The sequence below is a fragment of the Ursus americanus genome, chromosome 3 (assembly GCF_024610735.1).
Source record: "Ursus americanus isolate L20-20 chromosome 3, mUrsAme1.1.p, whole genome shotgun sequence".
In the NCBI taxonomy this organism is placed as follows: domain Eukaryota; kingdom Metazoa; phylum Chordata; class Mammalia; order Carnivora; family Ursidae; genus Ursus; species Ursus americanus.
Window position 1 is genome coordinate 40,610,896 of NC_142129.1, and position 13,709 is coordinate 40,624,604.

The following is a 13,709-nucleotide window of genomic DNA, read 5'->3' on the forward strand; positions in this document are numbered from 1 at the left end:
GTGTAATATATAGGACCCGTCGTGGGCTGTCACAGATTCCGGACACCAGCCATCCAGTGCTGTGAAAGCTTCTGCGAGGGTAGTACGGCATAGGGAGCATGAGCGAACCAGACACTTTGTCTCAAGGATTAATGTCTTTTTAAACCTCCTCAGATTTGCATGAACATGCTTAAATTAAACTGTTTTTCTATGATGTTAGTTTTTAGTACTCCTTAAACCTCAAACGCATAGGCTATACCTCTTACAGACAGCTTACCGTAGCGTGCCGCCGTGAAAATACCATTACTTACTTTATTGACGTCAGGGACATCTTTTCATGCAACAAAGAGAGGGAAGCAGAACTTAAGAACGTTAGCCTTCGACTTCTTGGTTAGTTCTACTGATTTCATCCGCTGAATTCCCTGAGGTATGTGAGGCAAGTTGATCCTTCAGATGGGCTATGGGCAGGAACTTGCTGGAACTGTGGTGAAACGAACAAGGCAAAGTTCTGCGTTGTGAAAACGAGGAAAACAAGCCTGTTACTAGATTCTTATTTTAGATTAAAGAACTGAATTCTGTTACTACTGTGCAGCATGCTATTATACCGAATTCTGCTACCGCGATGCAGATGAGTCTCTGAAGCATTATTTTTTTCTAGAACATTTATGGACCCAGAGACCAAAGACAGCGTCTTTGCCATGCCACGGTGAGTTACAGTTGCTAGCTACCCTGCCCTCCTGAAAGACCCTTGCATATGAATGATGCACTCCCATCATCCACTGCAGTTCTGTGTTTTGCAAATAAAGGCAAATCGTCTGCCTTGCACAATCGCTGGGTCCCAATGTTGGTGGCATGAGAACATTATCAAGAAAAATGAGGAAGTACAAAGATAGCACTTGCAAAGCAGAATCAAGATAGCTGTCCCCTCCCGTGCTCTGCGTGCGGTGGTGAGCACACCTGTGGGAGGCTGGGGCGTGGGCCCGTCAGCAGCCACGGGGCTGGCCCCCCCCCACGGGAACTCTGGCCATTAGTACACACGGACAGACATGCTGCTTTGGTAAGAAGTGCAGAGCCAGACTGTCCTGCAGGACATTAGCTCAAAACCCAGGAAAATAAAGTAAACAGCACCAACCCAACTGGCCACTGCAGTGAGTTTCAACAGATCCACAAAACCGAAGGACCTCGATAGGTTCAGCGTACTTCCTCTTTCTGCTTTCCTCTTAATGCTCACAGTACGTGGCCTCAGATTGACAAGAGGACAAATGGAACCTCTTCTAGCTCTTCTGGTGAAGTTTCGGCGCCGCCAGGATTCCCAGCACAAACCCCCAGTGCTTACAATGAGAGCAAGCTGTTTAGAAGAGTAACTCCATCTTCACGGTCATTTGGAAATACTCCGCAGAGGATTAAGGTTAACAATACACAAATACACACAACGGTAGTCACACTGAGAAGACAAGATTGAACTAGATCGAGTCATTCTGTAAGTGCTTGCTAGCAGAACGCCAGAAACAACTATGAAGAAGAAGAAATGATTTTAGGACTTGAGTCGGAGAAGTTTCTTTGTTGTCTGAGTCTCTGCCGCGTGGACTCACGCATGTGGTCACGCTGCCGTACTCTCGCTGAACCCCGTATGAGAATTCTCCAGCAGTTCCTTTCTTCAGTATCAGTGTGGGCCCTGCCAGGTCGTTCACTCGGAAGGTCACGAAGTCTCACAGGAACACGAACAGCTCACTCAGAAACACATCTACTGGGCGTCTGCGCGCAAACAGCACGAGAACCGCGGCATCTGCCGAAAAAGGGCAACCAAAAAAGGCCACTTACTTTCCACGAATCTTCTTGGACCCTATGTCTCCATGGCTTCCGAAGAGTAAAGCCTAAAAGGTCAAAAAACCTCTTTCATCGTGTGAGGAGACAGCATCTCAGAGAGGAGGAGGGCTTGCCAAACGGTCCTGCAGGACATTAGCTCAAACCCAGGCCTGGAACTGCGCTCCCCTCCCCCGGCTTCTGAACCCTCCCAGGTTGTCCCTCAGTCCCCCTCTTCAGGCATCGAAGGCCCAGGAGGTACAATTTTAGGTAGAAGGGACCTCGTCCCCACCTTTATGGCGCTTACTAACAGATGAGACCACCATCAATTTGTTAGACTCCTGTGACGTACAATTACAGATTGTGATGTGTTCTGAGAGAATAGGGCCGAGACCTGTCACACTATTCAGGTGTGAGACAGGGTTGTCAGTCAGACAGGGTTGACTGCCATGAGCAGGGGACATCCGAGCAGAGACGTGAGGATGGAGGGGACAGCTCCGAGATCAGAGGGAGTCTGACTCAGCGGAGGGACTGAGAGAGTAATGGGAGGACACTGAGGGCCCAAGGCTGAAGAACAGGGCGATGGCAGTCCTTGAGCACTCCTGAAATCACCCTGTTCCCATCTGCATCTCAGACGGCTGTCACAAACCAGCCCGTCCATCCAAATCATATCGGGAACTTAAAAAAAACATTTCTGCCCCTACCCAACTCTGTGGTTTAGCAGAACTGGGGTAGATCCCAGGAGTTTATTTATACACACACACACACATATATATAAATACATATTTATATATCTATAATATTTATAATATATATATATTTATCTTAAAGCTCCTCCATTTATTCTACTGTGCATTGAGGTGTGGGAACTTCTGGCTGAGGACATTTGAGGAAAACAGAAACCATTTGAGGTTAAGTGACGAGCTGACTTTGATTTTTTGCTCAGACCCTCAATGTGCCCATTTGTCAGCGGGGCTAGAAGTACCTGCCTCGTGGGGTCAGGGCAGGGTTGCACCAGATGATATCTGCAAAGAACCAGCTCGGGCCTGGGTACCTCGGTACATTCTCAATACATAGTGACTGTAATTAAATCCAGGCCTCTGGTTCCAGGGGGGGCTATTTTTAGAAGGAAGGATTATTTTTATCACTCTGCAAAGTATCCAATTGTTTTTGGGAAACTCTGGGTTACACGCCTCCCAAACCCAGAACAATTCCTGTCCCTTCCACCCTCCACTCCTCCCCTCCCTCCACCCCCACCCCCTCACTGAGAGCAGGAGATTTAGGGTCAAGGCCATTTTAATTCTCTACCCTACCCCCACCCCCACCCCCACTCTCTTCCCAGCTAGCCATATGGGTGAATAATCTTTCCCCTAAAAATAGACAACGGGCACAGGCTCCATCCAGATTGGATTTCACCTCTTGTTTTTAAGGCTGTCAATCTGGCAACCAGTACTGAGGCTAAATTATCTTCTTGAAAATCTTAAATGACGAGAGGAAAGCCTCAGGGGTACAAATTCTTGGCGTTGGAATGGTTGTGTGGCAAAATCTCCAGATCTGAAAAATTGAGCAAGAGATTTGAACCACAGCTATTTCTTCTTGCAAAATCAGTCAGTACTCCTGGACTGTTTCAGTGGGAAGGCGACACCAAGACCAGGTTGCACAGTGGACGACTGGAGAGGGACAAATGGGAGCCCTGAGTTTGCTTCTAGATATTGTCAAAATGGCTTTCAGGTCTAACGTCCAGCACCTTCATTCTCACAGGAAAGAACAAAACAGACTACAAGTTAAAGGGAGACGGGGAAGGTGTGAGGGATGGGGAGAGGGCGGGAAAGCCAAAAGGGAAAATGGGAATGTCTGGGGTTGAGGTTTGCTTGTCAGTGCTCTCCCTGGACCACTGCTCTAGTTTCTCCCATACTATTTAGGCTTTCTGTTGATGATCCAGACTTTTCTGTGATGGACTGCCCTTCAAGGTCAGCTTCACCCCTCTTGGTCCCTTCCTTTATTCTCTCAAACACAATTGGCACAAGACAGTGTGTTTATTATCTTTACTGAGCGTTAGAGTGGCCTAAGAAGATTATGGTGCAGAAGGGGAGAGCATACGAGCTGGACTGGCAGATTCCACCCAGTGCTGCTGGAGATTATGGGCCACGACAACATGTAGGATTCTGGCCGCTCCACCAAAATTCTTGTTCTTGTAGCTGTATTTCCTCATTTTTGCATTCATTTCTTCATTACCAACAGTCATTTCTGGCTGTTCCCCCAGCTAGTGACGACCCACCCCCTCTTTACCCCCCCATTCCCGTCCCCCTTCACCCAGGGGTCCGTCTCCACTCGGCCCATCCTCCTCTCACTGCCCTGCTTATGACTAACTTCTTCCAAGTCCAGTGGCTTAAGGAACAGGATGGCCGTTCTCTCTGGATGACAGAGCATGCTTTTTAGACGAGCAGGTTGACCAACATGCCTGCAGCAGGGGTGTGATGAGGAGGGCTTCATAAGGGCACTGGGTTGTCTCTGCCATGGACCCAGGGTGCTAGGCTATAGAGGGGGCCCCAGGGTTCAGCCAGCACAGAGAAAGATGAAAATGTCTGCATAGGAGAATAACACAACAGAAGTGATGCTTTAGGAAGATTTGAATGCCATTAGAGATGAACAATTTTGGAAAGTTAAAGAGGAATCCTTTTGTGCAGCAGATACCTTTTATTTAAATAAAATTTTAAGTCATTTATCAATAAATTCATACTTCATCTATTTGTTTTATGAATAGTAGGTGGATGCCAGCTTGTTTAATTATGAGTTATTCATGGTTTGAGAGTCTACAAACTTTCCCAAAACTTATCATTCCTTAAGGACACTTTATGTGCCAAACATTTGCTGAACACTTCTCACACATGCTCATTTTCAGTTAAGAAAATTAATATAGGTCTAAAATGGTCAAGTCACTTGTCAAAGGCTACACAACCAGAAAGTGGCCAGGCTGGGATTCTCAGTTCTTACTGACATCAGTAACTGCAACTAAGTTGTGGTTACCTGGAAATGCAATTCTGGGGTGAATCTTGAGTTGGTGCTGGAGGAATGCACGGCCAATGAAAGGTTGGTAGGGTCTTCAATGCCTTCAAAAGAAAGTTGGTGTGCATACCTCACTGAATTGGTCATTGCAGCCCCAGTTCAAACCCAACAGCACGTGCAATATGGCTCTGGGGTGAACTGGAAGTTTGCCTTAAGTGCATCTGAGAGAGGGAGCGTTGGCTTGAGTGGCATGGGGCTCTGACCATCCAACAGACTTGGGAAAATACAATGCCCCGCTTGGTGGTAGTGAATGAGAATCTTGCAGCCTCCGCAGCAGGCTCCAGGCAGCCAGGCCCGTCTACACGTCCACCCGCAGCTCAGACTCTCGAGCGGGGCCCCACTCGGTGTTCAGAGGTGCTACTGGGATGGCAGACGTGGCCGGTGGGTAACTATCTGTAATCCAGACCCCAAGCTGCCCCTCTAGCTCACAGCCTGCCCTCTCCATTTCACACACATCACTTCAGTGCAAAGCTCAGCCCCTTTGCCAGCTTCTACCCTACACAATTAAAATTCACCCACACCGAGCACGGCCTGAAGTCAGCCACTGCAGTGAATATAAAAGCGTCGTGGGAAATTATGGAAGCAACCTAAGTGTCCACCAATAGATAAGTGGATAGATGCATACAATGGAATATTCCTCAGCTATAAAAAAAAGAACGCAATCTTGCCATTTGCAACAACACGGATGGATCTAAAGAGTATAATGCTGGGGCACCTGGGTGGCTCAGTCGGTTAAATGTCCAACTTTTGATTTTGGCTCAGGTCATGATCTCAGGGTTGTGAGATCAAGCCCTGCATTGGGTTCCACACTCATCAGGGAGTCTGCTTGAGGATTCTCTCTCTCCCTCTGCTCCTCCCCCCACTTATGCTCTCTCTAAATAAATAAGATCTTTTTTAAAAAGGGTATAATGCTAAGTGAAAAAAAGTCAGAGAAAGACAAATACCATATGATTTCACTCACATGTGGAATTTAAGAAACAAAACAAATGAACAAAGAAAAAAAGAGACCGAAAAACAGACTGTTAACATAGAGAACTGATAGTTATCAGAGGGGAGGTGGGTGGGGGATGGGTGAAATAGGTGAAGGGGATCAAGAGAACACTTGTTCTGATGAGCACTGAGGAATGTAGAGAATTGTTGAATCACTATATTTTACACTTGAAGCTAATACAACACTGTGTGTTAATTATACTGGGAAAAAAAAAGTGGTGGGGTAGGAACCAACTACACATACTCCTTCCCTCACCTCCCCTTCCCTCTCAGGAGCAACACAAATCTCTTTTGTCCCTTTTACTTCAGTGCTTGACTATGTCTTTGGGGACTACTTCTCCTTCCCAAGAGACATATCAAGCAATTTCTCCCCCAACTATCTGGTGTTCTCTCCAAGACAAAGCCTGAGGAATAAAATCTCTCCATCTCACGATATAATTGGGGCTGGGAGATTTGACAAGGGAAAGGTTTTTCATAGCCCTGAGATTTGATCGATTTCATATAAAAACTGAGGGAGAAAAAGTTCATCCACAAAGAGGCTGAGAAATTCACGTTTGGGCCACTATGTCCAACTGCTGACCAGGAGCTTGTAACTGTGACCTGTTTCTGCATACCACACTCTTCATCAGACTGCATTTTGTTCAAGTTGCCCTGCAGTCTGGGGTAAAGGCCTAATTTCTTAACATGAAATCCAGGGATGCCAGAATATTCTCTCATTTGAACACAGAGGTCATTTTTCTCATTGCTTCCTGTTTTGCGTTCGTTCATCTTTGACGGTCTAGATTCTGCTGAGAAATTAGCTCTTGTGTCAGAAGTCCTTCCAGACTGTTTATTGTTCTCTTTTCCATCCAAAGTTGTAAAGCGCTACTTGTCAGTGGTGGGACTGGGGCCACACAGGAAGTAGTCTGTCATTTCTGAGTTCCCAGCACTGGTGGGGACACTGATAGTCAACCAGTCATCCAGGACCTCCTCCTCTTGCCCACTCCTAGCTTTCCACGCCCACCCTCCATCAACTTTTCCTTTCAAACCAATTAAAGGCAAACAAAAATTTTCTACCACAACAAAAACGAAGGTCACTTCCAACACTCAAACTGTTTCAAGGATTTAGAGATTCCACATAATGTGGAAAATGCTTTTGACATAGGAATTGAGCTCAATGTTGAGCCATTTTTTAAAAGATTTATGTATTTTATTTGAGGGGGGAGGGAGAGAGGGAGAGGAAGAGGGAGCGTCTCAAGCAGACATCGCTCTGAACACAGAACCCGACATGGGGCTCCATTTCATGACCCTGAGATCACGACCTGAGCCGAAACCAAGAGTTGGAAGCCACACAGGGGCCCCTCATTGACCCATTTATAACAAAATACAGGACAACAGGTTTGTTGCGAAAGAAGCTTTCCATTTATCCGTCAAAGGAAAAATTATAATAATAGCTAGTATTTATTGATTTCAATATTCACATGAATTGCTTCATATAACCCCATGAGGTGGGACTGTTACTATCCCCACTTTCCAGATACGGAAACTGAGGTTTGGAGACAATAAGTGACTTGCCTCAAGGTTGCTCAGCTAGGCACTTTCAGGGTTAGAGTTCTCACCCCAGGGGTCTGGCCCCAGCCCGTGCCTTTGGCCACAGCCCTGCAGTGACTGTGGAGGGGGCGTCCAAGGTACTGGCCTTCTCGTAAAGACAGTGTAGAGGAAACTCCTTTTTCAGATTTCAGTTACTTATCGAAAGCAGCAGAGTTTTCCTTCTCCATCTTCCGTCAGTGCTCAGTCTCTGCAGATGTGGCCCCTGCTTCCCCTGCTGAGTGTCCTTACTTCCAACCCAAGGTATTTATAAGATAAAGACCATGGCTGGATTTCAGTATCTGCTATACACAATAAAAGCTTCATTCTATTAACCCAAATTCTTTGTCCTTTCTGGACCTCAGTGTTCTGATCTGTAAACTGGGCACAATAATAACTACCCGTAGGCTCATGGTAAATTAGAAATGAAATGACATATGTAAAGCATAGGCCCCAAAACAGTTGGCCTTTAATAATTCTGGTCCCCTTGCCTTTTCTTCCCTGGATTTAGAGGATTGAATGTGACCTCTTTTTGTCGGCCAAAGCTGGACAAGCTGGCCTGGGCAGCCTTTCTGCTACCTGCAGGAAGCCTTTGGGAGGCTTTAGGGAGGTCTGCCGGAGCTTGGAAGCTTTTCTCGCACTGAAGCCCAAGATCAAACGTCAGGAGCGGGCGGGGTGGCTCTGTCCCTCTGTGCTTATGTGCAGCGAGAGAACCTCAGAGCCACGTACTGGCCAACCGCTCATTCCTTCAGCACCGCTGGTGACCCCCTGCATGGTCAAGGTGCAGAGATGCTTGCTATTATGCAGAGTTGTTTTTTTAAAAGCACATTCAGGGCTCTGCTAGCTCTCACTGACGTAGCCCAGTATTTCACCCCCTACAGGGCAGTGAGGCACACTTCAAATCCCAGCCTCGCCACTTGGCAGCCGTGTTGCTTTGGGCAAAGCCTCTCAACTTTCTGAGCATCGTCTGCTCGCCTTCGACGCTCCCCCCACCTTCTACAATTCCACATGGCCCTTAAAAACCACGCTGCACCTTTCTCTGCCAACTGTTTGCTGTGAATCTCCTAGTTTGTTTGTTTTTTAAGATACTTCCTGGATAATCCATCCTGCTTTTTAAATTCATCTGAAGCCCAGAGGACAATGCATGGCATCCAGTGATCGAGTGATGGATGCAGCAAGAAGCCAGAGAGAGCAGAAGTATCAGGAACCAGACTCCCAGTGGCCTTGGCAGGACCCGAGGGTGACTGCACTCGGGGCAGTGCTGGATGTGTCACGTCAGATCCTCCTGCAGAGCTGAGCAGCCTTCAGTGAGCAGCCCACTGCTGGGAGGGCAGGTGACACCGGGAATCCCCGCTCTGCCGACCTGGCCCTTGCTGCTCAACAGACAAGCGCGGCTGTCAAACCCAGCTCTGTTTCCTAACATTGTAGCATCCGCTCAGCAATGGGGTGGGGGGTACAGCCAGGTCCAGTGCTCCGGCCACTGGTTTTCAACATAAAGGAAACTTGTTCCTCAGCCCAAATCATTAAGGAACTGATAACAATCCGTTGCCAAGGTAGCTATTCTTTCAAGACGGTCAAACAGAGAAATTACTCAGATAGTCAATAGTGATGTCATTTTGAACCTAGTGGCCATCTGGCATCAGGTCAAGAAGCAGAGCCAAAAGCCCATGAGCATTTTTTCCTTCGTTTGCAATTTTCCTAAGAGCCCAGGCATGGGAACCTTGTCCGCACCCCCTTGGCCCTTCCAGCCAGAGGGAGCAGCAGTATTTGTCACCATGCCTGGGAAAGAGAAGAGGTCCTCTGTGGAACAACTTGAGAAGGCTCCCGTGCCAAAGTCCCCCTCTTCCAGCCCTTGTCAATGCTGCCTGCAGAGGGGAGCCCAGAGAACAGCCTGTCAGCTCTTTTCAAGGCTGAGAAAGTCAGGCTTTCTGTCGCCTTGGCTGGGCTGAGGGACTTGGATCGCTGGTCGTCAGCCCAGGATTTACACAGAGAGGAGCAAAGAGGGATGGGAAGCATCAGACCTTTCACTGATTGAGAACCCGGGACTCGGAGCTGGAAGAAAGCTTCACAGCCAGCCCGTTCCCTCAGCTGATGAGAAATGGAGCCCAGCGAGAGTCACACAGCTCAGCGCCCAGGGCTCCCGCCACCCAGAGCCAGAAGGTCTGAGCAGATCGGGCGCCCAGCCTGGCTGCTCTGTGTCACGCTGGACAATCCACTGCATCAGCTCGGCCTCTGTTGCTGGCTCCTCATGGCCACTGTGATGTTCCTGTCAGGTCCCATAAAAGAGGAGATCTATTCCCCAACTCCCCATCCACCTCCATCCAGCGGCCACATGGCCGGCCTGCCACTCCGCTGCCAGCCAGCCTTGCCTAGCTCCAGCATCCGTAGGGATTCAGACTCCTGGAAGAGCAATTCCAGACTCTCCAGGATGTTATTTAAGACGCTGTCAGAATGGAAAGAGAACAGCCAGACAAGAGCTTGAAATCGGACTCTGCCACTTTCTCACTCTTTATACTCGTCAAGTTACTTCTGAGCTCATTAGTAAAAAGGGGATAAGAGAACGTACCGCGGATGATCTTAAGAACTAAATGAGCATCTACAGGGCACCCACGGCAGCATGTCTGGTGCACGTTACGTCCAGTCATTGGCAGCTGCTTCTCCTTGGGATCTTCCGTCTTCCCAGGGGGGCCCGTCTCTTGGTGGGTCCCTCCAGGACCCTTCACTTTGGCCATCTGCCGTCTGCTTTCTTTGGTGGTCCTGGCTGTCACTGATTTTCACTCTGGGTAAATGCAGTTCCTCAAACGTTTGCTGAACACCCACTGCGTGCAGGCCCTTGTTGAATGCTGAGGATGCGGCCACCACTCGGTTGTAAGTCCTGCCCCCTAGGTGCTCGTGGCCAAATGAGAAGGCAGGAAAGTCAAACATGGAGCAACAACTTCGCAGGCAGAATGGGAACAAATATGGCCTGGAGAAGTCAAGGAGGGGTTGGATGCTTCATGACTTTAGTATTCTCTAAACTCCTATCTTATTCAAGCAGGAATTTGGTTCTTCTCCCTGTGCCAGAGACTGGGGAGCTAGGGTTGAGAGCAAGAGTTGCCCTGGTGGGCTCCACAACATCGAGCCAAGTCCTGAAAGACGGTGTCTGAGGTGAAGTCTGCATCAAGAACTAAGCAGATGGTCAGTCCTGAGCCATGTTCCCAAGGAGCTGCCAAGAGCCTGAGGCAGGGATTCAGGGCACTTGATTTAGTGAGGGGGTGCTCTCAAGACACGGGGAGTGAGAGAGGAAGGGGAAGGCAGGGATGTGGTCTCAGCTGGTGTCTAGCTTCAGCCTTCCCATGGGGAGCTCTGGAGCAAGATGGACTCCACATATGGAGTTGACACCACAATGAGACAAGGAGGCCAGACTTTTGTCCTCAGTGTCCATCAGTGGTTAGCTGGGTTTTGAAGAGGTGGTGGGTGCCCCTGGCTGAGGGGGTTCCTGCTGGGCTAAGGATGATCCCCCACAGCTTCTGGAGGATAGCTGCTCTGGCCCTTTGCACTGTCCACTTAGAGGGTTCAGCCTGAGGAAGCTGGGCAAAGGCAGAACCTGGTGGGGACAACCACATGGAAACTGAATACAGAAGGTTTCAGAATTACAAAACAGAGTCCCTGAAACATTGGCGTGTGTGAGAGAGAGAGTGAGAGAGAATAACTCTAGCAGCTAATGTTTACTGAGCTCTTGCTGTATACCAGCTCTTGTGCCATATTGTATACATACGACCTCATTTAACAACCCCCCCCCAAACTCTAAAGTATCCAGTTTGTCTATGAGGAAACCAAGGCTCAGAGAGGTTAAGTCTGCTACCCATGTTCACCAGAGCCAGAGCTGGGAACTGAACTCCGATCCTCGGTCCTCTCAGCTGGCACTCCTACACATCTTACTAGGGGCATTGATCTTTCTTTAGCCGGTCCCAGGCTGTTTCCCCACATTGTGTTTGCAGCAAGCACCCCTGAGGGATGAGGTCACGTCTTCCTCCTGGACAAAGATCGCCCTGCTCTAAGGCGGTGGGCACCGCAGACCCATCATTCCTTTCCTGTGGGTGACCCACTGCGTGTGGGGAGGTCCAGCGGGACCCAGCTGTGCAGCCCCTGTGGGCCATGGGGCTCGGGGAGCAGGTATGACAGCTGACACTCTGGACCCTGCTGTTGCCATGAGTCATAAAGTCTCTGGTCCCTGACTCAGGAGTCTTTGGTCTTCCGTCAGCATCTACCTGGCAGCAGGCTATTTCATGACCCTGCAATTAGGGGAAGATCTCAGCCCCGTCACAGCCCGTGGTGTATGGCGTTAGTCACTACCAGGCTGACTGCGCCCATAAGAACATTTTACCTCGGACTCTCACTGACACCCGAAGTACCCACAGGTCTCCCCATCTGTCTCATTTCTTTCCACTATCAAAGCCAAAGAGCCCTTCTTTGCTATTTACTCGCATCAGGTAACTTCATGGGACTCCCTGCCTCCAGCCTCTGCTTGGCAGCTCCTGCAGCAAAGTCTACAAAACTGTTTGTGATCTGCCCTTCACGTGGTTATGGCCTCGTCTCTGAGATCTCTCACTACAGCAAAACCGAACCTCTTTCTCTTCCCAAAGCCCTTTCATGCTGTTCCTTCTGCTTGGAATTATCCTTCATTGTCTTTGTCTCATTCTTTAAGATTTAGTTCCAGAGACGCTTCCTCCAGAAAGCCCCCCCTACAGGCTAGCTAGCTCAGTTGGGTCCCCCTGCATAAATAAAATCCCTGGCCACCTCCGGCCCAAATGATCTCATTCCTCCCGACTTCTTCTTCTTCTCCTTCTTTTTTTAAAGATTTTATTTATTTGAGAGTGAGCAAGACAGCACAAGCTGGGGGGGAGAGGGAGAAGCAGACTCCCCACTGAGCAGGGAGCCCGAGGCGGGACTCCATCTCAGGACCCCAGGGTTACCACCTGAGCCAAAGCTTAACTGACTGAGCCACCCAGGTGCCCCCCTCCCAACTTACTAATTCCTGCCAACTCCCATAGGACTGGTGTTCTTCACGATAGTATATCTAGGGGGGATGATTCAGCATTTGTCACATGCACCCCTTGGGGGTCAAGACCATATCTTCTCCTTGTTCAGATAGATCTTTGATCACATTGGAGTTTTTCTAGCTTTCAGTTTTATAGATATGTCACTTTTAAATTCCTAAAAACGTAACCCAATGGAATATCTCGAATTTTATCTGAGTTAATGGATGGATTTCCATCCAGCGCTGAGCACATGCTAATTTGCATGTCTATTTGTAATAAAATAACTAAATCAATCTCCTAGGAGAAGACAAGGGCACTTTTTCTCATTTCCCTCTGCCCTTTCACCATCCCTGAACAGGTTTCAGGAAGTGAATTTATGCAAGATTCAACACATATTTATCAAGCATCTAATAACATTCCCAGCCCCGGGCACCCGGCCGGCGTCCCAGACAGTGCATTGGCAGGGAAGGGAGCTCTGCTTTGATTCCTGGGTCAGAGACTGAGGAGAGTCTCCACCGGCTGCATTGACAGGCAAGCTTCCAAGTTCGGTTGATTGGAAAATCCAAAAAGATCATGAATAAACATATAGGCGGATGGATGGCCTTTTGACAGCTACCCTTCAAATGTGGTTTATGCTCCTCTTTCTCCGCTCATCAGAGCACACTTTTCCCAGGAGCAATCCGAAATGCTCAGCAGCTCAAGTGCAAGAAGGGCTCTCCCCAGGCAGTGACGGAGGGTGGGCAGGCTGCAAACAGTCACCAGGAAGAGCTGCTCCTGTGCAGGACGGCAGATGGTGGCCCGTGCTGAAAGAGCCAGGCTTCCTTGTCAAGCCACCACAAATCTCTTTCAAATTCCAGTTAAGTTCCTTGCAAAAGAAAGCCAAACTTCTGTGCTATTTTGTCCGTTCCAGATGTAAGATGGGAAATAACGATGTGTTGAAATTAGGGTCCAGTCCTTCTTCACCACAATCATTGTGAGGTCCAATGTATTCTGTGGGCTGAGCCCCAGGATCTGCATGTAGCCAGGAACATTTGGAGAAAGTGATGTTTCCGTTAAGAGCAGTAGTGTGGTTCATTGGTTAAAAATGTGGTCGTTAAAGCCACAGGAGGATTCTAGTTCTACTTCTGCCATTTATTCATCGGGTCTTACTGGATGTGTAAGTGACCTAATTTTTCCCATTTGTAAATCAGAAGCAATAAAATTTCCTCTCCAAGTCATGCTTTGGCCATGTGACGAATTCTACCCCTCTTGAGACTGCTACTCTTTTTGACATACCCCTCAAAC

At 48.5% G+C, this 13,709-nt stretch overlaps 1 protein-coding gene across 1 annotated transcript in view; it reads right to left on the reverse strand.

The window, feature by feature from the left end:
- The window catches only part of EEPD1 (endonuclease/exonuclease/phosphatase family domain containing 1), a 204,560-nt gene that overhangs the window by 168,213 nt on the left and 22,638 nt on the right, over positions 1 to 13,709 (reverse strand). Inside the window, exons 2-3 of the mRNA XM_045792866.2 lie at positions 1,112 to 1,765; positions 291 to 460 (exon numbers count right to left, since the gene is read on the reverse strand). The gene's annotated coding sequence lies outside the window, so the exon portion shown is untranslated. The remainder of the gene's footprint in view (positions 1 to 290; positions 461 to 1,111; positions 1,766 to 13,709) is intronic.